The sequence below is a fragment of the Neovison vison genome, chromosome 2, assembly GCF_020171115.1.
Source record: "Neovison vison isolate M4711 chromosome 2, ASM_NN_V1, whole genome shotgun sequence".
In the NCBI taxonomy this organism is placed as follows: Eukaryota; Metazoa; Chordata; class Mammalia; order Carnivora; family Mustelidae; genus Neogale; species Neogale vison.
The window spans coordinates 181,881,637-181,907,112 of record NC_058092.1 but is presented as its reverse complement, the minus strand read 5'-3'; positions in this window follow the sequence as shown (position 1 = coordinate 181,907,112).

Genomic DNA, 25,476 nt, shown 5'->3' with positions numbered 1-25,476 from the left:
CTTGACTACTGAAGTAACTAAGTATCTTTTATTCTTTGTAGCAACTTAAAATGAATTTACAGAACATGCTATATTTTATGATTAGATCAAGGATAGAAGAACCAGATAGTAAATAAGGCTCAGGCTTGCCTTCTCTATGGTAAGAGATCTTCTGGATTTTGAAATATGGGAGGGCCAAATGTTTGATTGTCTGGTTTTCCTATACTTTCTTTCTGGCTTCTGACAGTCCTGGATTTTGAGATGTGGACCTTAGGTGTAACTACCCTGACCTTAATTTTTACATTTGTACAACAGCAAAAAAAGATATTTCATTAGGGTTTTTTTTGAAGATTAGGTGAGATAATTTATGTGAAGTGGCTGGCACATAATGAAGCTTAATGCACTTTAAAACATATGCTATTTGACCTGGTGTTTTCATCCCCCCCCCCCTTTTTTTTTCTTCACATTTAATGCCTTTTTTTTTTTTTTTTTGGTCTACAAGAAACCCATTTTGCTTTTTTATTTGTATTTTTTAAATTGACATATAATGTATTATTTGCCCCAGGGGTACAGGTCTGTGAATCATCAGTCTTACACATTTCACAGCAGTCACCATAGCACATACCCTCCCCAATGTCCATAACCCAGCCACCTTATCCCTATCCCTACTGCCCTCAAAACAAACCTCAAAACAAACCTCAGTTTGTTTCCTCAAATTAAGAGTCTTTTCTGGTTTGTCTCCTTCCTGATCCCATCCCATCTTGTTTCATTTTTTCTCTCCCTACCCCCCACAACCCTCTGCCCTGCTCCTCAAATTCCTCGTATCAGATCACATGATAATGGTTTTGCTCTGATTGACTAATTTGCTTAGCATAATACTCTCTAGTAACATCTATGTCATTGCAAATGGCAAGATTTCAGGCTTTTGATGGCTGCACAGTATTCCATTGTGTGTGTGTGTGTGTGTGTGTGTGTGTGTACCACATCTTCTTTATTTATTTATCTGTTGATGGACATCTAGGTTCTTTCCATAGTTTGGCTATTGTGGACATTGCTGCTATAAACATTCAGGTGCACATGCCCCTTCAGATCCCTACATTTGTATCTTTAGGGTAAATACTGCAGTGTGATTACTGGGTTGTAGGGTAGCTCTATTTTCTATTTCTTCCTGGTTCAGTTTTGGTAGTTTATATGTTTCTAGGAATGCATCCATTTCTTCCACAGTATCAGATTTGCTGATGCATAGTTGCTCATAATATGTTCTTATAATTGTTTGTATTTCTTTGTTGTTGTGATTTCTCCTCTTTCATTCATGATTTTATTAATTCGGGTCCTTTCTCTTTTCTTTTTGATAACTTCGGCCAGGGGTTTATCAGTCTTATTAATTCTTTGGTAGAACAAGCTCCTAGTTTCATTGATTTGTTCTACTGTTCTTTTGGTTTCTATTTCATTGATTTCTGCTCTGATCTTTATTATTTCTCTTCTCTTGCTGGTTTAGGCTTTCTTTGTTGTTTTTTTCTCTAGTTCCTTTAGGTGTAGGGTTAGATTAAGTACTTGAGACCTTTCTTGTTTCTTAAGAAAGCCTTGTATTGCTATATACTTTCCTCTCAGGATCTCTTTTGTAGTGTCCCAAAGATTTTGAACAGTTGTGTTTTTATTTTCATTTGGTTCCAGGAATTTTTTCAATTCTTCTTTAATTTCCTGGTTGACCCATTTATTCTTTAGTATGATGCTCTATAGCCTACTTGTATTTGAGTTCTTTCAAACTTTCCTCTTGTGGTTAAGTTCTAGTTTCAGAGCACTGTGATATGAAAATATGCTGGGAATGATCCAAGTCTTTTGGTAATGGTTGAGACCTGATTTGTGACCCAGGATTTGATCTATTCTGAAGACCGTTCTATTCATACTAGAGAAGAATGTGTATTGTTATTTTGGGATGGAGTGTTCTAAATATATCTGTGATGTCCATCTGGTCCAGTGTGTCATTTAAAGCCTTTATTTACTTGTTGATCTTTTGCATAGATAATCTGTCCATTTCAGTGAGGGGGGTGTTAATAGTATTAATAATACTATTATTGTATTGTTGTTGATGTGTTTCTTTGATTTTGTTTTTAATTTGTTTATATAGTTGGCTGCTTCCATTTTAGGGAAATAAATATTTAAAATTTTTAGATCTTCTTGTTGGACAGACCCTTTAAGTATGATATAGTGTCCTTTCTCAACTCTTATTATAGTCTTTGGCTTAAACTCTAATTTACTTGATATCAGAATTGCCACCCTAACTTTCTTTTGGTGTCCATTAGCATGGTAAATTGTTTTCCAGCCCCTCACTTTAAATCTGGAAGTGTCTTTGGGTCTAAAATGAGTTTCTTATAGACAGCATATTGATGGGTCTTGTTTTTTTTTATCCATTATGATACCCTGTGTCTTTTGATTGGGGCATTTAGCCCATTTACATTCAGCATAACTATTGAAAGATATGAATTTAGTGCTAGTGTATAAAGGTGACTGTTGCTGGTCTGTTACTTTTAGGCTCACTCTTTGCTTAGAGGAACCCTTTCGATATTTTCTGTAGGGCTGCTTTGGTATTTGCAAATTCCTTTAGTTTTTGTTTGTCCTGGAAGCTTTTTATCTCTCCTTCTATTCTCAATGACAGCATAGCTGGATATGGTATTCTTGACTGCATATTTTTCTCATTTAGTGCTTGAATATATCATGCCAGTTCTACCTGGCCTGCCAGGTCTCTGTGAATCAGTCTGCTGCCAATCTAATATTCCTACCATTGTATATTATAGACCTCTTGTCCTGAGCTGCTTTCAGGGTTTTCTCTTTAAAGTTTTACTATTAGATGATGGGGTGTGGACATATTTTTATTGATTTTGAAGGGGTTTCTCTGTGCCTCCTGGATTTTTATGCTTGTTCCCTTTGCCATATTAGGGAAATTCTGTATTATAATTTACTCCAATATCCCTTCTGTCCCTCTCTCTTCTTCTTCTGGGATCTCAATTATTCTAATATTGTTTCATTTATGGTATCACTTATGTCTTGAATTCTTTCCTCGTGGTACAGTAGCTGTTTGTCTCTCTTTTGCTCAGCTTCTTTATTCTCCATCATTTGGTTTTCTGTATCACTAATTTTCTCTTCTGCCTCATTTATGCTAGCAGTAAGAGCCTCCATTTTTTATTGTACCTCATTAATAGCTTTTTTGATTTCAACTTGGTTAGATTTTGATTCTTTTATTTCTCCAGAAAGGGATTTTATTTCTCCAGAAAGGGATTCTCTAGTATCTTCCATGCTTTTTTTGAGCCCAGCTAGTACCTTGATAATCATCATTCTGAACTCTAGTTCTGACATATTACTAATGTTCTTATAGATTAGGTCCCTAGTTGTCGGTATTGCCTCTTGTTCTTTTTTTGTGTGTTAAGTTTTTCTGCCTTGTCATTTTATCCAGATAAGAGTAGATGAATGAGGGAATCAAATACTAAAAGGTTAGAAAGGACCCCAGAAAAATATGCACTAACCAAATTAGAAGAGACCTGTAACCTGGGGGAGAAGAAAGGGGGGAATAAAGAAAATAAATATATAAATATATATAATATATAAAAACATATATATATATATATATATTTTTTTTTACAAAAACTACATTTAGAAGTATTTCAGGAGAAAAGACACTAACAATGCAATTCATACTAATTCACACCAAGCTTGAATTTTGTGCAAACCCACCTCTCTAGAAAGGAGCTCCTGAAATCCAAAACATTTTCCTCTTCAGCCCTCACACCTGAGGTCAGGAAAATGTGTGTTGGTGGGAAACGTACACTGTCTTTGAATAGCCACTGTCTGGAAGAGAGCAGTAGCTGTCAGCACAATGGTTGGTCATGGGGATCAAATGCACAAAAGACAGAGGCTGTCTTGTCAGGAATGTAAAACATGCCCAGCTGTGGGCACTCAGTACATCTGGCAGCTGTCTGGATGCTGATACCAGTAGCTGAGTCTTAACTAGAGGACAGCCAGCAGGGTCAAAAACCCTAGGTTCTTCAACAGTGGCCATGAGCAGGTGGAGGTGGGAAATGCAGGACCAGTTCATTTAGGCAAGAGTTCAGAGATGAGGAAGGGTGAGAAAGGTGAACTGATCCATGAGATGCAGCCCAGGTAGAGGGGAATGATTCCAATCCAGACGACCAAGAAATTCCCTCTTCTGAAGACTCAAATGAAACAGAATGAAGTCTCCTTTGACTAGAGGTCTTCATGTGGGATGGGTCTGCCTCAATACAAGCATCCTTCTTGACTACTGACACTTCCGGATCCCTCTTTCATAATCTGGTGCAAGCAGATCTAAAGAAGTCTACTTATTTCCAGGGGTGTTCCCCAACTGTTGGCTGACTCTCTCTTTCTCCTCGGGTACAGGGTTTACTTTTTCATGACAGAGTGAAATATTAATGCTGGAAACCACATATTTCTTTTTTTTTTCCAATTTATTTATTTTCAGAAAAACAGTATTCATTATTTTTTCACCACACCCAGTGCTCCATGCAAGCTGTGCCCTCTATAATACCCACCACCTGGTACCCCAACCTCCCACCCCCCCGCCACTTCAAACCCCTCAGACTGTTTTTCAGAGTCCATAGTCTCTCATGGTTCACCTCCCCTTCCAATTTACCCAAATTCCCTATTCCTCTCTAACGCCACTTGTCCTCCATGCTATTGGTTATGCTCCACAAATAAGTGAAACCTTATGATAATTGACTCTCTCTGCTTGACTGATTTCACTCAGCATAATCTCTTCCAGTCCCGTCCATGTTGCTACAAAAGTTGGGTATTCATCCTTTCTGATGGAGGCATAATACTCCATAGGGTATATGGACCACATCTTCCTTATCCATTCATCCGTTGAAGGGCATCTTGGTTCTTTCCATAGTTTGGCGACTGTGGCCATTGCTGCTATAAACATTGGGGTACAGATGGCCCTTCTTTTCATGACATCTGTATCGTTGGGGTAAATACCCAGGAGTGCAATTGTAGGGTCGTAGGGAAGCTCTATTTTTAATTTCTTGAGGAATCTCCACACTGTTCTCTAAAGAGGCTGCACCAACTTGCATTCCCACCAACAGTGTAAGAGGGTTCCCCTTTCTCCACATCCTCTCCAACACATGTTGTTTCCTGTTTTGTTAATTTTGGCCATTCTAACTGGTGTAAGGTGATATCTCAATGTGGTTTTAATTTGAATCTCTCTGAGGGCTAATGATGATGAGCATTTTTTCATATGTCTGATAGCCATTTGTATGTCTTGATTGGAGAAGTGTCTGTTCATATCTTCTGCCCATTTTTTGATGTATTTGTCTGTTTCATGTGGGTTGAGTTTGAGGAGTTCATTATAGATCCTGGATATCAACCTTTTGTCTGTACTGTCATTTGCAAATATCTTCTCCCATTCCGGGGTTGCCTCTTTGTTTTTTTGACTGTTTCCTTTGCTGTGCAGAAGCTTTTGATTTTGATGAAGTCCCAGAAGTTTATTTTCGCTTTTGTTTCCTTTGCCTTTGGAGACGTATCTTGAAAGAAGTTGCTGTGGCTGATATCAAAGAGATTACTGCCTATGTTCTCCTCTAAGATTCTGATAGATTCCTGTCTCACGTTGAGGTCTTTTATCCATTTTGAGTTGATCTTTGTGTACGGTGTAAGAGAACGGTCGAGTTTCATTCTTCTACATATAGCTGTCCAGTTTTCCCAGCACCATTTATTGAAGAGACTGTCTTTTTTCCACTGTATATTTTTTTCCTGTTTTGTCGAAGATTAATTGACCATAGAGTTGAGGGTCCATATCAGGGCTCTCTACTCTGTTCCACTGGTCTATGTGTCTGTTTTTATGCCAGTACCATGCTGTCTTGGTGATCACAGCTTTGTAATAAAGCTTGAAATCAGGTAAGGTGATGCCGCCAGCTTTATTTTTGTTTTTCAACATTTCCTTAGCGATTCGGGGTCTCTTCTGATTCCATACAAATTTTAGGATTATTTGCTCCAGCTCTTTGAAGAATGCCGGTGGAATTTTGATCGGAATGGCATTAAAAGTATAGATTGCTCTAGGCAGTATAGACATTTTAACAATGTTTATTCTTCCAATCCAAGAGCATGGAATGGTCTTCCATCTTTTTGTGTCTTCCTCAATTTCTTTCATGAGTGTTCTATAGTCCTCAAGTACAGATCCTTTACCTCTTTAGTTAGGTTTATTCCAAGGTATCTTATGGTTCTTGGTGCTATAGTAAATGGAATCTATTCTCTAATTTCCCTTTCTGTATTTTCATTGTTAGTGTATAAGAAAGCCACTGATTTCTGCACATTGACTTTGTATCCTGCCACGTTGCTGAATTGCTGTATGAGTTCTAGTAGTTTGGGGGTGGAGTCTTTTGGGTTTTCCATATAAAGAATCATGTCATCTGTGAAGAGAGAGAGTTTGACTTCTTCATTACCAATTTGGATACCTTTTATTTCTCTCTGTTGTCTGATTGCTGTTGCTAGGACTTCTAATACTATGTTGAACAAGAGTGGTGAAAGTGGGCATCCTTGTCTTGTTCCTGATCTCAATGGGAAGGCTGCAAGCTTTTTCCCATTGAGGATGATATTTGCTGTGGGTCTTTCATAGATAGATTTGATGAGGTTTAGGAATGTTCCCTCTATCCCTATACTTTGAAGCGTTTTAATCAGGAACGGATGTTGGATTTTGTCAAATGCTTTTTCTGCATCAATTGAGAGGACCATGTGTTTCTTCTCTCTTCTCATATTAATTTGTTGTATCACATTGATTGATTTGCGAATGTTGAACCATCCTTGTAGCCCAGGGATGAATCCCACCTGATCATGGTGGATAATCTTTTTAATGTGCTGTTGGATCCTGTTGGCTAGGATCTTGTTGAGAATCTTAGCATCCATATTCATCAGTGATATTGGTCTGAAATTCTGCTTTTTGGTAGGGTCCTTGCCTGGTTTGGGGATCAGGGTAATGCTGGCTTCATAGAAAGAGTCTGGAAGTTTTCCTTCTGCTTCAATTTTTTGAAACAGCTTCAGGAGAATAGGTGTTATTTCTTCTTGGAAGGTTTGGTAGAATTCTCCAGGGAATCCGTCAGGTCCTGGGCTCTTGTTTTTTGGGAGGTTTTTGATCACTGCTTCAATCTCGTTATTAGATATCAGTCTATTCAGGTTGTTGATTTATTCCTGGTTCAATTTTGGTATTTTACATTTTTCCAGGAATGCATCCATTTCATCTAGGTTGCTAAGCTTATTGGCATATAACTGTTCGTAATAACTTCTGATGATTGTTTCTACTTCCTTGGCGTTAGTTGTGATCTCTCCCTTTTCATTCATAATTTTATGAATTTGGGATTTCTCTCTTTTCTTTCGGATTAGTGTAGCCAGTGGCTTATCGATCTTATTGATTCTTTCAAAAAACCAGCTTCTAGTTTCATTGATACGTTCTACTGTATCTCTGGTTTCTCCGTCATTGATCTCAGCTCTAATCTTGATGATTTCCCTTCTTATGTGTGGAGTTGGTTTGATTTGTTGTTGATCCTCCAGTTCTTTAAGGTGTAGAGACAGCTGGTGTGTTCTGGATTTTTCAATATTTTTTTTTCTATTTATCAAGTTATTCAAATTGTATATACATGAAATTTTAATTTTTAAAAACATGGTATCTCTTTGTATTATAATTCTTTTTTTATATTAAAGAGATATTTTTATTTACTTTTTATTTTTTAAGACATATTTAAAGTTATATTAAACATGCTAAGAAAAACTTAAGGAAATATAAATTATTGTACCAATCTTATCTAATATCGATAATTTAGACCTGCTGAACTTGAAAGACTAGCTTATACTTATGCATAATTAAAATGAAAAAAAACTGTTTTCTTTCTGGAAAATGTTTAACTTGGATTTACTCATCTGTAGACAGTGGTTCACGTGCACCCGAATGTTTATAGCAGCAATGTCCACAATAGCCAAACTATGGAAAGAACCTAGATGTCCATCAACAGATGAATGGATCAAGAAGATGTGGTATATATACACAATGGAATACTATGCAGCCATCAAAAGAAACGAAATCTTGCCATTTGCGACAACATGGATGGAACTAGAGCGTATCATGCTTAGCGAAATAAGTCAGGTGGTGGATTTTTCAATATTTTTGAGCGAGGCTTGGATGGCTTATATATTTTCCCCTTAGGACCGCCTTTGCTGTATCCCATAGGTTTTGGACTGAAGTGTCTTCATTCTCATTGGTTTCCATGAATTGTTTCAGTTCTTCTTTGATCTCCTGGTTGATCCAAGCATTCTTAAGCAAGGTGGTCTTTAGCTTCCAGGTGTTTGAGTTCCTTCGGAACTTTTCCTTGTGATTGAGCTCCAGTTTCAAAGCATTGTGATCTGAGAATATGCAGGGAATAATCTCAGTCTTTTGGTATCGGTTGAGTCCTGATTTGTGACCCAGTATGTGGTCTATTTCTGGAGAAGGTTCCGTGTGCACTTGAGAAGAATGAGTATTCTGCTGTTTTAGGGTGGAATGTTCTGTATATATCTATGAGGTCCATCTGGTCCAATGTGTCATTCAATGCTCTTGTTTCTTTATTGATTTTCTGCTTCGATGATCTGTCTAATTCTGAAAGAGGCGTGTTAAGATCTCCTACGATTAGTGTATTCATATCAATATGACTCTTTATCTTGATTAACAGTTTTCTTAAGTAATTGGCTGCTCCCATATTGGGAGCATAGATATTTACAATTGTTAGATCATCTTGGTGGATAGTCCCTTTAAGGATTATGTAGTGTCCTTCTGTATCTCTGACTACAGTCTTTAGTTTGAAGTCTAATTTATCTGATATGAGAATCGCTACCCCAGCCTTCTTTTGAGTCCCATTGGCATGAAAGATGCTTCTCCACCCCTTCACTTTCAGTCTGCGTGTATATTTAGGTTCAAAATGGGTCTCTTGTAGACAGCATATGGATGGGTCCTGTCATTTTATCCAATCTGCAACCCTGTGCCGTTTTATGGGTGCATTTAGGCCATTCACGTTGAGAGTGATTATTGATAGATACGTTTTTATTGACATCGAGTTACCTTTGAAGTCTTTCTTTCTGTAGACTGTCTCTATATTTCTGTTCAATGCTATTCTTGGGATTTTTCCTCTTTTATAGAACCCCCCTTAATATTTCCTGCAGTGTCGGCTTAGTGGTTGCATAGTCTTTTAAGCCTTGCCGGTCTTGGAAACTCTTTATCTCTCCATCCATTTTGAATGTCAGTCTTGCTGGATAAAGTATTCTTGGCTGCATGTTCTTCTCATTTAGTGCCCTGAATATATCTTGCCAGCCTCTTCTGGCTTGCCAGGTCTCTGTGGACAGGTCTGACGTTATTCTGATGGGCTTCCCTCTGTAAGTAAGGAGCCTCTTTGCCCTGGCGGCTTTCAAGAGATTATACCTACAATTATAATTTCTCAATTTGACTATCAGGTGTCGTGATGTTTTTTTGGAGTGTATAATCTTGGGTGGAGACCGTTCAGCCTCTAGTACATGAACGCTGGTTTCATTCGCGAGATTCAGAAAATTTTCATGAAGGACTTGTTCCACGATATCTTCTAGATTTCTTTCTTTCTCCTCCCCTTCAGGAATTCCAATAATTCTGACATTGGAACGCTTCATGGCATCATTTATTTCCCTGATTCTGCTTTCGTGGGATCTAAGCTGTTTGTTCCAGGCTTCCTCCTGATCCTTTCTCTCTATCTGTTTGTCTTCCAGATCACTAATTCTATCTTCTGTCTCAGTTACCCTAGCTTTGAGAGAGTTTAGATTAGATTGGAACTCATTGAGAGCATTGTGGACCTCCTCCCTGGTAGCTTTAAGCTCCGCCCTAACATTGTGAACATCCTGTCTGGTCGCTTTCAGTTCGGCCCTAATCAATTCTGTTTGGTCATCCATGGCTTTCTCCAACCTAGCTATTGCCTGGATAATTGTTAGCCTGAATTCTCTTTCCGACATATTGTCTATGTTGATAGCCGTTAGCTCTGTTGCAGAAGGTCCATCCTCTGTATTTTTCTTCTGTTGGGCATTCCTCCTCCTAGTCATTTTGGTGGGAGAAGACTGAACAGATGTAGCTGGATGTATCAACTCTGGTGCAGTCAAGGTGCACCCTGGAACACTTCCTGATCTCCGTCTCAGAGAGAAGCCTCAGACTGGGTGCAGAAGCTGAATAAATTCCCCCTTGGACGCTGGCAGTGCAGGTTCCAAGTTGCAGACCCTGGGGGTGCAGGATCTTTTGCTCGTCCCCAAAGCCAAGGCAGTGGCGGCTGTCTGGGAGCTCCTGACCGCCAGAGAGGTTCCAAGCAGCGATCGCACACTGAGATTTTGCTGCCGGCCTGGGCTGGGAGTGCCCGGCTTGCGCACACCTCTTTTCAGGGGCGGCTGTGTGTCGGGCACGCGTCTGGGGCACTGAGAACGGGGCGCTGGTCCGTAAGCCGCAGGGTGGGCTTTTGCGCACCTCTGTCCGGGGAAGAGTTTCGCGCGGGCGCGCGGCTTAGGCTTTGAAACAATGGCGCGGGTCAAGAAGCGCCCCCGGGCCTTAGTAACCCAGGAGAGCTCAATGCATGTGCGCGCGCATCTCAAGCTTTGTGGTAGGGCTAGCGCGCGTTCTGCAGACCGGCGCAGCTCCCATCCCCTCACAGGAGCCGGAACCCACGCGCTCTGGGGCGCGCTGGCGGCTTAGGGACCAGGAGCTGGTTTCCCCGCCACACTCTCTCTGCCTCCGCGCCGGGGAGGCCGTCTGGGACCAGGGATTTAAGCCCCTGTCTCTAGCCGCCCCGATTCCCACAATTTCCCCCCCGCAATCCTTTGCTCTTTTGGAGTGCTTTCAACCAGTCTCCAAGTTAATGCTGGTCCCCAGACGCAGGGCACTCTCGCTCGTATTGGGGTATTACTTTCCCACCAGTCGCCTCTGGTGGCTCCCTCCCCCTTTTGTTTATCTTCTGATATCAGTCTGCCGTTCCCATTCCGCTTTACCTGCTCACTGGCGTCTTCTGCCCCTGTAGAGATCCAGACGTGTATAATTCTGATCTCAGGCTGATTTCATGGGTGATCGGAGTTCTTTGGTAGATAATCAGCTCACTTTGGGGTACCAGCTGAAATGACGCCTCTTCCTAGTACCCCGCCATCTTGTCACCCCTCTAAAAATATTTTTAAAAATATATTTTATAAATATATAAAATAAAAATATATATTTATATATAAATATATAAAATAAAATATTTTATAAAATAAAAATATATAATATATAATATATAAAAATCTATCTATATCTATATCTATCTATCTATCTATATAGTGGACTGGTGTATAGAACAGAGCCATACACTTGATTTTGGCTGCATTTTGGTCTGTCAGGAGAAAATACTTCCCAAAATTTTAAAGAAAGAAAAACTTATATATAAACAACAATAAGGGTAAACATGATGAAGGGATGGAATATGACTGTAAAGATAAAAATTAAAAATGATTCTAAAAAAGGTACTGATAAGAAGTTATTTGAAAAAAAAAAAGGAAAGAATGTGATCAGGCTGGAGACTAGAACAAAGCCATGTGCTAGATTTAGGGTATATTTTTTATCTATTAGGAGAAATCATATCCCTAAATTTTAAAGAAACAATAGAAAACCTATATTGTATACAAAAAATAAGGTTAAATACAATGAAGGGATAAAATATAACTATAACAATGAAAATTTAAGAAGATTTTTTGATGTAGTGTCCTTCTTTATCTATGACTACAGTTTTTAGTTTAAAATCTAGTTTAACTGATATAAGAATCACTACCCCAGTTTTCTTTGGAGGCCCATTGGCATGAATGATGCTTCTCTATCTCTTGACTTTCAGCCTGTTTGTATCTTTAGGTTCCAAATGGGCCCCTGGTAGATAGCATATGGTTGGGTCCTGTCATTTTATCCAATCTGCAACACTATGCTGTTTTATGGGAGAGTTTATGCTATTCACATTGTGAGTGATTATTGAAAAATACGTTTTTATTGACATCGTGTTGCCTGTGAAGTCCTTGTTTCTATAGATTGTCTCTATAAATTTCTGTTCTATGACACTCTTGGGTTCTTTCTTCTTTTAAAGAACCCCCTCCCCTTAATATTTCTTGTAGTGCCAGCTTGGTGGTCACATATTCTTTTAAAACTTGCTGGTCTTGGAATTTCTTTATCTCTCCATCCATTTTGAATGTCAGCCTTGCTGGATAAAGTATTCTTGGCTGCATGTTCTTCTCATTTAGTGCCCTGAATATGTCTTGCCGGCCCTTTCTGGCTTGCCAGGTTTCTGTGGACAGGTCTGATGTTATTCTGTACATAAGGAATCTCTTCCCACTGACTGAGGGTTTTGGAGGGGAGGGGGTTGGGGGTTTGGGTGAGCCTGGTGGTGGGTATTAAGGAGGGCATGGAGCAGGGGGTGTGATGCAAATAATGAATCTTGGAACACTGAAAAAATTTTTTAAATTTACAAAAAAAAAATTAGTATCCAAACTTTGTCTTTACAAATCCCTATGAATAAATGACTTTTGAGCACTCCAAAAAAAGAAAAAAAAAAGATTTTTGAAAAGGTATTGCTAAGATAAAATAGTTAAAAAACATTAAAATAGGAAGGAGGAAGAATTAAAAAAATAGAATAAGAAAAAATAAAATCGAAAAAAATTTAACTTTGAAACACTAAATGATCATGGGAGAAAAGCCATGAAATCTATGTGCTGCTTCCCCCCCAGCTCTTGAATTCCACAATTCTCACTGATTGGTGAACTTGGTCTTGCCTGGATGTTCTTGCTGTTCTTCTGAGGTAGGGGCCTATTCCAGTGATTCTCAAATTTCTTTACCTGAGGTGGAATTGCACCGCCCTTGGCAGGGGCCAGGCTAAGTGATTTGCTTGGTTTTGGTCTTGGGAGCTTTTCTTACCTGAATGCTTTCTGTACTGCTTTGGAGGACAGGAATGAAAATGGTGGCCTCCCAATATCTAGTGACCAAGTATATATGTTAGAAAATATATCTGAAGAGTGTTCAGGGCTGATCATATCATCCGTTTGCTTGGGGAGGATGCAGATTGGCCTGGTCTGTGTGTAAGTTGGATATAAAAAGCTATAAGAAGAAAAACTCTCTGATGAATTCATCATTATATGCTATCATTTTGAGCTATCTGTGTATAAGGAATGCCTTTTATTGGAACACACACAGTTGTTTTAGAAGCTTGTTTTACTATACTTATATTATGCTATATTAAAATATTTTTTAAAATATTTGTACAGGGGCACCTGGGTGGCTCAGTGGGTTGAGCCACTGCCTTTGACTCAGTTCAGGATCCCAGGGTCCTGGGATCGAGCCCCGCATCGGGCTCTCTGCTCAGCAGGGAGCTTGCTTCCCTTCCTCTCTCTCTGCCTGTCTCTCTGCCTACTTGTGATCTCTGTCAAGTAAATAAATAAAATCTTAAAAAAAAATATTTGTACAAAAGTGATGGGAAATGTGTTGACTGTTTCTTTGGAATGGGTTTAAATATCAAAAAGATTATATATATATATATATATATATATATATATATATGAAATTATTTCATGTGCCAGTCATCATGGAATAAGTCAACAGAAGTTCTTGATGCTCTTGATCAAACCAGAAATTGTTCTCGGGTCCTTGAAATGCCTTAAGTTGAGACAACTAATATTTTCATATCAACTGTAGATTAATATTCTATTCTTTTTGTAATTAGTCCTATGTTGTAGCATTTTAAGTAAGGAGTTAATGCCTATATATTTGAATGGATATTTGGAAGACAGTGTGATAATATAATCACTCTAGTGAGAAATTTTAGTTACTTTTTTCTTCCAGTTTTATTGAGAAATAATTGACATATATCACTGTTTAAGCTTAAGGCATACAAAATGATGGTTTGATGTACATATATTATAAAATGATTAAATGATTACCACACTAGGTTCCACTAACATCCATCTTATTATACAGATACAATCAAAAGAAAAGAAAAGAAAAAAGTAACAGTTTTTTTTCTTGTGTTGAGAACTCCTAGGATTTACTCTCTGAACATCTTTTCATTTTACATCAATATTATCTATAGTCATGTTATACATTATATCTCCAGTACTTACGCATATTATGACTGGAATTTTGTACCTTTTGACCATCTTTCTCCACACCCCCTTCTCCCCACCTTCTGTCTCTGGTAGTTTCAAATCTGATCTCTTTTTCTGAGAGTCTTATTTTTTTTCTTTTTAAATTTTACATATAAGTGAGACAATATAGTATTTATTTTTCTGACTTATTTTACTTAATATAATGCTTTTAAGTTTCATCAGTGTTATCACAAATGGTAGGATTTACTTGTTTTTTATGACTAAATAATATTCTATTATCAATACATAGGTTGCTTTCATAAATAATGTTGCTAGTAACATATGGGTACATATATCTTTCTGAGTTAGTGTTCTTGTTTCTTTGAAATAGAGTCACAGAAGAGGAATTGCTGGATATGGTAGCTCTAGTTTTAATTTTTTGAGGATATTCTGTAATGTTTTCCATAGTGGCTGTACCAATTTACAATCCCACCAGCAGTGCACAAGGGTTCTCTTTTCTTCACATCCACACCAATATTTGTTATATCTTGTATTTTGATGATGGCAATTCCAGCAGGCATGGGGTGAGATTTCATTTTGGTCATAACAGTTTCATTTAACCTTGTTGATGTTTTCTTTTGCTGTACAGAGTTTTTTAGTTTGGTGTAGTTGTGCTTGTTTATTTTTCATTTTGTTGCTTGTGTTTTTTGTATCACATCCAGAAAATCAAGAATCATGTCAATGGGCTTTACTCCTATGTTTTCTTCTAGGAGTTTCATGGTTTCATGGTTCTTTTCTGGTTTTGATGTAAGGATAGTGCCGGTCTTGTAAAATGGGTTTGGGGGTGTTCTTTCCGGTTTGATTTTTGGAAGTGGTTGAGAAGAATTAGAGTTAATTCTTTTTTAAATGTTTGGTAAGAATCACTAGTGAATTCATCTTATCTTGGATTTTTTTCCATTGGGAGATTTTTTATTTTTTTTTTTCTTTTTTAAGTAGGCTCCATGCCTAGGCTTGAACTCATGACCCTGAGATTAAGGCATGCATCTTTGGGAGATTTTTTAATTTACTGATTCAAATGATCTATCCGGATTTTCTACTTGATATCCTGATTTAGTCTTTCTAAGTTGTAGTTTCTAAGAATTTTTTTTCATTTCTTCTAGGTTGTCAAGTTTGTTGGCATAATGTTAATAATAACCTCTTAGGATCTTTTGAATTTCTGTGATATCAGTGATAATGTCTCCTTTTTTATTTATAATTTTCATTTGGATCCTTTTTCTTTTTTCCTTGGTTAGTCTAGCTGAAGGTTTACTAATTTTCTTTATCTTTTTCAAATAAACAATACTTAATTTGGTTAATGTTTTCTGTTGTTTTTCTGTTCTCTGTTTTCTTCTGCTCTTTCATTATTTTCTTTCTTCTGCTAACCTTGGGCTTTTGTTTTTCTTTTTTTTTAAACCTCCTAGTTCTTTAAGGCAAAGAATTAGCTTGTTTATGTGAGATCTTTCTTACTTCTTAATGCACACATTTATTATATCTTCTTGATTTATTGACCCTATCATTATGTAATAGCTTTGTCTCTTTTTACCATTTTTAAAGTCTATTTTGTGTAAGTATAGCACCCTTCCTATTTTCTAGTTACCATTTGCTTGAAATGTTTTTTCCCATCTTTTAATTCTCAATTTATGTCTATTTAAGGCTAAAGTGAGTGTTTTGTAGGCTGCATATTGTTGGATCTTGTTTTCTTTCTTTTTTAAATTATATATTTAGCAGTCATTCTGTGTTTTCTAATTAAATAGTGTGATCCACTTATACTTAAAGTAATATTGATAAGTGAGGACTTATTATTGCCACTTGTTAATTGCTTTCTGGTTATTTTCTAGATCCATTGTTCGTTGTTTTTTATTGTGGGATGTGTGTGTGTGTGTGTGTGTGTGTGTGTGTTGATGTCTTTTTGTATCAGTGTGCTTTTACTTATCATGTTCTTTGGTGTAGTAATTACTACAGTATTTTCCTTTGTTGTTACGATGAGGTTTACATAAAATATCTTAAACCTATAACACCCATTTAAAGTAATAACTTCAATAAAATTCATAAAATTTGTTTTTGCTTCTCCCCCTCACATTTTGGGTTATTGCTGTTAGAGTTTACATAGTTTTTATATTGTGTAACTAATAAGATTGTTTTTTTAATTTGTGGTATGATCCCTTTTTTTTCAACTTTTAAGTTAGAGTTGTAAGTGAATCATGCAACTACTACCATATTGCAAAGTCTATGACTGTGTATTTACCATTATCAGTGAGATTGACACTATCTTTTCGTGTTTTATTTGATGGTAATTAACATTTTTTTAGTTCCATTCAAAGAACTCCCTTTAGCATTTCTTATAAGGCAGGCCTTGGTGGTAATGGGTTCCATCCGCTTTTGCTCCTTTAAGTCTTTATTCCTCCTTTGTTTCTAAAGGACATCTTTGCCAATAATAGAATTTGTGTTGATATTTATTTTCTTTGAATATGTTGAATATGCCATCCCATTCTCTTCTGGCCTAAGAATTTTGTGTTGAGAAATCAGCTGTTGGTTTTATAGGGGTTTCCTTGTATGTAACTTCTCTCTTTTCTCTCCTGCTCTTAAAATTCTTTCTTTGATTTAACTTTTGACAATTTAATTTTAATATGTCTTGGTGTAGCCCTAGCTGGGTTCAACCTAATAGAGATTTTTGAACCACATGAATCTGGGTGTCCATTTCTCTCCCCACTTGGGAAGTTTTCAGCTGTTACTGCTTTAAGTATACTTTCTGTCCCTTTATCTTTCTCTTCTCCTTCTGGAAATCCCATCATGCAGTTTTTCTCCAATGTGTCCTATAATTCTTTTGACTTTCCTTACTTTTTTTAGTTCTTTTTTTCTTTTTTAATGATCAGACTGGGAAATAACATGTTAATCTTATTACCTTCAGGTAATCTCTTATCTTCCAGGTTGTTGACTCTTGTGCATGGTCAAGTCTAATTTGAAAGTTTCTTTTGAAATCTACATTTCAGTTGTATTTTTCAACACCAGGATTTCAGGGTTTTTGCTGTTGTTGTTTCCATGCTTGCTCTTTTCTTGTTAAAATTCTTATTTTGTTTATGTATTGTTTTCCCAATTTTGTTTTAATTGTCTGTGTATTCTTATTGGTTCATTGAAGTTCCTTAAGATAATTATTATGAGTTCTTTGTCAGACAGTTCATACATCTTCATTTCTTTAGTTTCAGTTATTGAAGTTATTGGTGGGTGTCATATTTACTTGATTTTGTGTGTGTGTGTGTGATCCTTCATTATTTTATGCTAGTATATGCACATTTGAGTCATTAGGCTCCTTTTTAAGATGCATAGGTTTGCTTTGCAGATGCAATTCTTCACTTTTTAGCTCAGTTTGGGTTTCTGGGTGTCTGCTGATAATCCTTGGGTGGGTGGGATTTTGCGATTATCTGTTTTTGAGTGAGACATCCATTTGAGTTCTGAGGACAGGGATGAGAGAGGTGTTCCACTGGTTGGAACAGAGGTATATGATAGTTAAATAGGATAGTTGGCTTGATTCCCTTCCCAAGTGAGGCTGTAAGATGGTCTCCATAGTTGCCTGGATTCTCTAGTCAGGCTTACTAGATAGTCAGGACTGGGTACTATATTCAGTAGCAGGTTTTGGGACCTGAATCAAGCCAAAATCATTCACCTAATTTCTTGGTCAGATGATTCCCTGCTTGGGAGCAGCAGGAAAAGCACCTCCAAAACTGCCAAAGCTTTTTGCTTGTTGTATTAATTCAAGCCAACCTGTGCCCCAAGTTCCCTGATTGAATAGGTTCACTGGCTTTGCTCTACAAAGTTTTGGCTCTGCTTCTCTGCCTCTAGGTTTGAGTGCTGCAGGGCCACATAGCTACTAGGAGTTGTCTCTGTCCCTACTTTTCATATTGGGCCAGAAGACATTCTTCACAGTGGGTGAGACTGTGATTCATTTTTCTTGCCTTAGTAGGACAGGGAGGGGTTGCTCCAGGCTACTTCAGTTTTGCAAACAGGTTCTCTGGTTGGAGAGGGGAGCTTGGAGCTACTCTCTTTGGGTTGTGAATTAATTCCTCTGTCTATACATTGCATGAGAATGCTGTATGCCTCTCTGCCCAATACTGGCAGATTACTCTGAGGGTAATCAGCTTTGCCTGACCCATGTCTTAGCTGGAATTCCACTGGGTTGTGCTCCTTCTGATGGTTACCAGCCTTTCTAGTGAGATGGGGCCAGAAGAAACTTTTCATTGTAGGTGGGGCTGTGATTTAGCAGCTTGCCTGGGCTTGGGTAAATCAGGTTCTGAGGGCAGCAAAACTCCTCATTTGATAATATGAATCAGGCAGATTTCACCCTACGGAGTTCCCTGGTCAGAATTTACCCCCAACTTTTTTCTTCAGATGAAAAAAGCTATTGGTTGGGATTACTACTTGGTCACTAAACTTACGAACACAGTCTGCCCAAGATTTATGTGCTGGTTGTTGCAAGCCCTTCCTTTCTTCTCCATCACAATCAGATTTCCAATGACTAGACCCCACAGAGTCCCCTGCAGTTTCCATTATTGTAATAATGGAGTAGACACTCCCACAAAGTGACCCCACAATACTGGGGATCTCCCTGGGTTCCTTTTTCCCACTGGAGGAACTTGAGTGTCAGGGAAACCTCTTTGAGTGGTGCTATGCTTGTCTGGGGATGCAATGTGATCCATGAGTAGCCAATCCTCTTACCCTTTTAATGCAGTTTGTGTTGGTGTCTGTGGTGCAGGAGTCTACTTTAGCCTCACCTCACCTTCTCTCAGTGGTATCTTGTTTCTGAATAGTTGTTAGTTATTCTTCTGAAGGGGAGCAATTCCAGAACAACACATGTTAACCATCTTGGAAACATCACTTTCTAGTACAGAGTTCATTTTACAGATATGAAAATTGTATTTTGAATGTGTTTCCATTTCTTGAGTTTTTTTTTTTTTTTTTTTTTTTTGGTTTTGTTTTTTTCCCCCTGCTGAACACAGTAGGAGAAAAATTAGATAACTTTTTGGGTAATAAATAAATAAATAAATAAATAAAGTGATTTGGTGGGGGCAAGAGGGAAAGGCAGAGAATCCCATGCTGACTTTGCACTAAGTGTGGAGCCCATCATGGGGTCAGTCCCTTGACCCATGAGATCACGACCTGTGCTAAAATCACGAGTCAGAAACAACCGAATGAGCCACCCAGGTGCCCCTTTTGGTTACTAATTTAAAGTTTGGTCAAAATTGCAAGATGTTTGAGGGGTTCCTGGGTGGCTTCATCAGTTAAGCATCTGCTTTTGGCTCAGGTCTTGATCCCACAGTCCTGGGATCAAGGCCTGAGTTGGGCTGTCTGGTCAGCAGGAAGCCTGCTTCTCCCTCTCACTTTGCTTCTCTCCCCAGCTGTGCTCTTTCTCTCTTTCACTCTCTCTCTCTCAAATAAATAAATAAAAATCTAAGTTGAAAGATGTTTGAATACTAGGTATTCAGAGGTAACAGATAATAGTCACCATTCATTGAGTCCCTACCATTACTGAATCTTTTGCTAAGTACTTTACATGATTGCTTTATATAATGTAATCCTCATATTAATCCTATGAGGTATATAATATTTTCCCCATTTTATAGATGAAGAAACTTAAGTCCAGAGAAATTAAAGGATTATATACATGCCATATAACTAGTAAATGGTAAAACTGGGATTTGAACTAAGGATTCTCTGGCCCTAAAGCCCATAGTCATTCCATAGCACTGTATTTCAGTGGTATTAAAAAAGCATTTTTCAGCCATAGGTTAAATATAGTCATCATAAGAAGTCAGCTAGTTCTTCGTGGGTATGAGACCCATTCATATTTACTGTTGGTTTCTTTCAGTTGACTTAGGAGCTCAGTCTCTAGGAGAAGGGAATGTCTTCATTTACTACTTAGAATAATAAATGTGTGCCTTGCTCACAAAAACATATTCTATATGCTAGGGACCAGCTACACATTTAATGCAGAATGAATATATGCCCTTTGTTTTGCCCAGATCATTAATTTTAAAATGCCTAGAGTCCAAAACAGCCCCAAACAGCTGGAATACTACCTGTTTTTCCAAAATAGACGTTAAAATCCTCTCCCTGTTTGTAAAAAATTAAACCATTCCTGTTTTCTTAACAAGCTTTGTCAGTATAAAAGGAACAAAAATTGATGGCCTGGTGTTCTTTATCATTTTGCATTGAATTTTGCATTATACTGTTATGATGAAATCTTGGGGTATTCACAAAAAGCATTTCCTACTTCCAGGAACCCTTGTAAAAAAACAAACATTATTTTTAAAAAGACATTTTCTTAGGCCACCCATAATTAATTTTAAGTAATTCAGAGAGTACAAACATAATTTTATATTTTATATAGAATGATTTTTCTTTTTCCTTTTTCCTCTTTTTATAAAACAAATATTACTTAAGAAAACTTAAAATTTCTTAGACTGTCTCCCTTGGATATTTCATTTTTGATGCCTGTTTGAGATTTTATTCATTTCTGCAGTGTGAAGTTGTGCAAATATCAGCAGACTAGATATCATAGTAATAACACCCAAGTCAAAGTTTTATTTTGTGAGAGGATGTGTCCAGCTCAGTGCCTGATGTATTAGGAACTTTTTATACACCTAGTGATTGTTTTTACATTTCTGTTAGCTAAATGACCTTAGATGATTCTCGAGCCCTCACTTCCCTTATCTTAAAAATGCGATGCAAAAAAAAAAAAAATGTGATGCTTCAACATGATTTCGAAGGGTCTTCAGCTAGCTTTGCAATCAATGCCAGAGTTTCCAGATAAGATCTGATGCAATAAAGCTGAAGTCTGCTCTTTTCTTACGTGTCATGCTTATTCCTACTTCTTTCCTTAGATCATTGTTTTTCCTATCAGGAGTGCTTTCTCTTCTGACAATGCATCTAAAATCATCCACTCAGCATTTATTCAACAAATTCTTCATTGAATAGTTACTGTGTACATGGTTAAAGTAATAAGTAAAAGTGAAACTTTAAATTCTAATAACTTTTAAAGCCTTTTTAAACATTACTTCCTACATGAATTCTTTTCTAAAACTTCTAGACCATTTCAATTTCTACACTTCTTATTTCCTAATATTTACTGTGTTTATCATATTTTTGGTAATTATGTTATATATTGTGAAAATTACATCATACCTTGACCAGCTATAAAATCTTCCAGAGGAGATGTCATGACATATAATTCTTTTTTATTTTTCCTAACATGGTATAGTTTTTCTCTAAGGGTTTGTAGATTAGAGATATACATGCTACTAATAATATGGTAGTTTGAGTCAATAAAGTCTTAAATTATAATAGAAGTACAAATGAAATGAAAGAAGGGAATTCAAAAGGCACTAAAGGTGTTTTGCTCATTTTTAGTTTGCTTGGCTAGTTTGAATGTAGGTGGTTTGTAGAAAGACCTTTAATACACATAAAATTTGAAAATAAAGTAATGAGATTGATTTTTTTTTTTTTTACTTTATTTTCAGAAAGAGAGAGAGAGAGTTGAGTGGGGACAAGTGGACTCTGCATTGAGTGGGGAGCCCAGTGCAGGGCTTGATCCCAAGACCCTGAGATTATGACCTGAACTGAAACCAAGGCAGACACTTAACTGACTGAGCCACCCAGGTGCCCTGAGATTGATATTTTTTAAAACTCACTCTAGAACTTGTTAAGCCAAAAGTGCCCACTGAGAATGATATAAACTTATTCCAATGTTATCACATTTTGAGGGAAGTTACTTTTTTGGAATGAGTTTTTGTGACTAGATTTTGATCCAAACACAAATATTACTTTGATTACTTTATAGTTACAATTTTGTTTAGATTAAAAACACGATTATATGGGGTGCCTGTCCATCTCAGTCAGTTAAGTATCTGCCTTCACCTCAGGTAATGATTCCAGAGTCCTGGGATAGAGCCCTGCATTGGGCTCCCTCCTCAGCAGGGAGTATCCTTCTCCCTTTCCCTCTTCCTTTCCCCTTAGCTTGTGCTCTCTTTTGCACTCACTTTCTCTCTCTCTCAAATAAATAAATGAAGTATTTTATTTTTTTAAAAAGATTTTATTTATTTGACAAAGAAAGACACAGTGAGAGAGGGAACACAAGCAGGGGGAGTGAGAGAGGGAGAAGCATTCTTCCTGATGAATAGGAAGCCAACGTGGGACCAGGACCCTGGGATCAGGACCGGAGCTGAAGGCAGATGCTTCATAACTGAGCCATCCGTGTCCCAATAAAATCTTTAAAAAAGATTATGTAATCAGCCTGATCAAATGCCTTTTAGATTAGACTTTGTTCAGTTAAATTTTTTCCTAAAGTTTGCTGATCAGCCATTATTAAAATATTGAATAACTTTTTATCTCATGGTAAGTAAAATCAAATAAAAATATGTTTAAGTATGTGAGCCACCATAGAATAAATGCTACTTCTAAGATCATAAGTTGATGATTTTGCATAAAATAATGCTAATTTGGATGCATGAATTCTGCTGTCTTCATTGAAAAATCAATTACTTCAAATATACCTCCTTGTTCTCTATTAAGTCAATTCACTATTAAACATAATTCAGAAACATAGCTTCAGAGAGGCCCTTTCTAAAAAAGATTTACTTATTTATTTGAGAGAGACCACGGTGTGGGGAGGGACAGGGGGAGAGGGAGAATCTCAAGCAGACTCCGTGCTGAACATAGAGCCCTCCTCCCCAACCTCAAAGTGAGGCTTAATCTCATGACCTTAAGATCATGACCTAAACTGAAATCAAGAGTTAGACACTTAACCAATTAAGCCATCCAGGCACCCCTGGAGGGCCATTTTTGAAATGGCAGAGTGAGGACCTTTGAAACCTCACTTATTCACAAAAGCAATGAAGAATACTGGCAAAAATGGTCAAAGTCAACATATTTCAGTACTCCAGAAATTAACCAAAGACTTGCAGAAAGAAAAATAGATGGATCTCAGTAATACTAATTTCTGTGGTATTTTGACTTGTCCTCCTTGTATCCCCTTCTCCCCAGATCCATAGTAGCCTAGAAAGTCAGTAGTCACAGGACCATTATAATAACTGTGAAACCAGAAAGTTAGTTAGCAGGTAGCTAAGGGGAAGAGTGGATTTAGAGCTGCCACCAAAGCCCTATGTGGATTAGATAATTTTCACTATTTGACCTGTCTGGTAGCAATATGGAAAGCCCTATTCAAAGGACTTGTCTTTATTTGACCTGACTTAGAGCCTGGCTCTGTACCACAATGGATAGCACATTGGACTTCTATTTGACCTGACTTAGAGCCTTTCAGTGGGAAAGAACCAACTTCAGGGACTTTATAGAGAATGATCAGCAGCAATTGTTTAAAACATTTCGGGTGCTTGAGTCTGTGGTACTAGTTGGAGAAACAAGAAGTTGGCCTAAGACTTTAAAAGAAAAATATGGAAAATAAGATTTTTTAGGGGACTTTGTAAAGCTCTGATATATTTCTGGGGATCTCAAAGTCCAAAAACGTATAAGGCTATGAGCTTTGCTCTCACTTGGCGCAACTTGATGATGTGAATGAGTAGGAACTGAAGGCTAAAACAGAGTTTTAAAGTGCCAAAACATTGAAGGCGCGCGCGCACACACACACACACATACCCCCTCTTACCAAAGGGGAGACATTGATTCAAGGCATTTAAGAAAATATTTGTCCCAGGTGGTGGGTATTATAGAGGGCACGGCTTGCATGGAGCACTGGGTGTGGTGAAAAAATAATGAATAATGTTTTTCTGAAAATAAATAAATTGGAAAAAAAAAAAGAAAATATTTGTCCAAACATTAGCTGAACACTAAGCAGGTACTTCAGTAATTGTATGCAAGGATATAGACTTTACATAATTAGTCCAGGAAAGTTATTAAAATAGCAGCAGCAACAAAAACAAAAAAATGTGAATGATCTCCAGAGTTGCCACATTATGTTATTTAAAATGTACAGTTTTTTAAAATAATTATGAGACATGTAAAGAAACAGTAAAATAAAGACCATACATAGGGGAGCAACAGTCAGTAGAAACAGTCCCAGAGGATGGCCAGATGCTGACCTTTTAGAAAAAAACTTCAAGTCAGCTAATTTAAAGATGTGTAAAGAACTAAAGGAAGCTGTACCTAAAAACTAAGGAAAAGTATGAGAAAAATGTCTTGCTAAATAGAGATTATAATTAAAGAGATAGAAATTACAAAAAACAAACTAAATAGAAATTCTGGAGTTAAATATCCCAGTGACTAAAATAAAATAAAAAGTCATTAGAGAGGGGTAAGAGAAGATTTCAGCAGTCAGAAGAATAAGTCAACTAAGTTGAAGATAGGTCAATTGAGATTATCCAGTCTGAGGAACTGAGAGTGAAAAGTATCAAGAAAAAGGAATAGAGCTTCAGAGAACTATGGGACAACATCAGATGTACTAGTGTATGCATAATGGGAGTTCCAGAAAGAGAGGAGAGAAAGTAGCAGAGATTATTTGAAGAAAAATTTCCAAATTTCGTGGAAAATATCAATCTACACAGGCAAGAAGATCTACAAACCCTAAGTAATACAAACTCAAAGAGATCCATACCTAGACACATCATAGATGAGTTGTTGATAGTCAAATTCAAGAGAGAACTGGAAAGCAGCAAGAGGAAAATTACTCATGTGCAATGGATCCTTAGTAAAATTAATAGCTACTTCTCATTAGAAACCATGAAGGCAAAAAAAAAAAAAAAAAAAAAAAAAAAGAAAAGAAGAAGAAAAAGAAACCATGAAGGCCAGAAAGAAGTGGGTGACATATTTAAAGTACTGAAAGATAAAGAATGTCAACCAAGAAGTCTATATTCAGCAAAACTATCTTTCAAAAATTAAGGAGGAATCAAGATATTTTCAAATAAACAAAGATGAAGAGAATTTGTTGCTAGTTGACTTGCTCTATAACAAATAGTAAAGAGAATATTTCAGGGTGGAATAGAAAGACAATAGATAGTTACCTAGATGTGCACAAGGAAACAAAGAGCACCAGTAAATGTAACTACAAAGGAAAAAGTGAAAGATACAATGTAATTGCATTTTTGGGGGGTAATTCTTCTTATCTGATTTAAAAGACAACAGCACAAGTAAAGGCAGGTCTTATTTTTCCCACATACTCTTCTCTCTTATTTTATTTGTATTTCCACAATTATTTTACCTTTGGAGTTATGGTGAATAAATGTAGTTCCATCTTCTAGCTGCACTGCCTGACCATCGTCTAAGTGCAATTTGTTCTCTGCTCAAGAGCAGTACTTCAATTTACATGCCATGTCTTCTAAG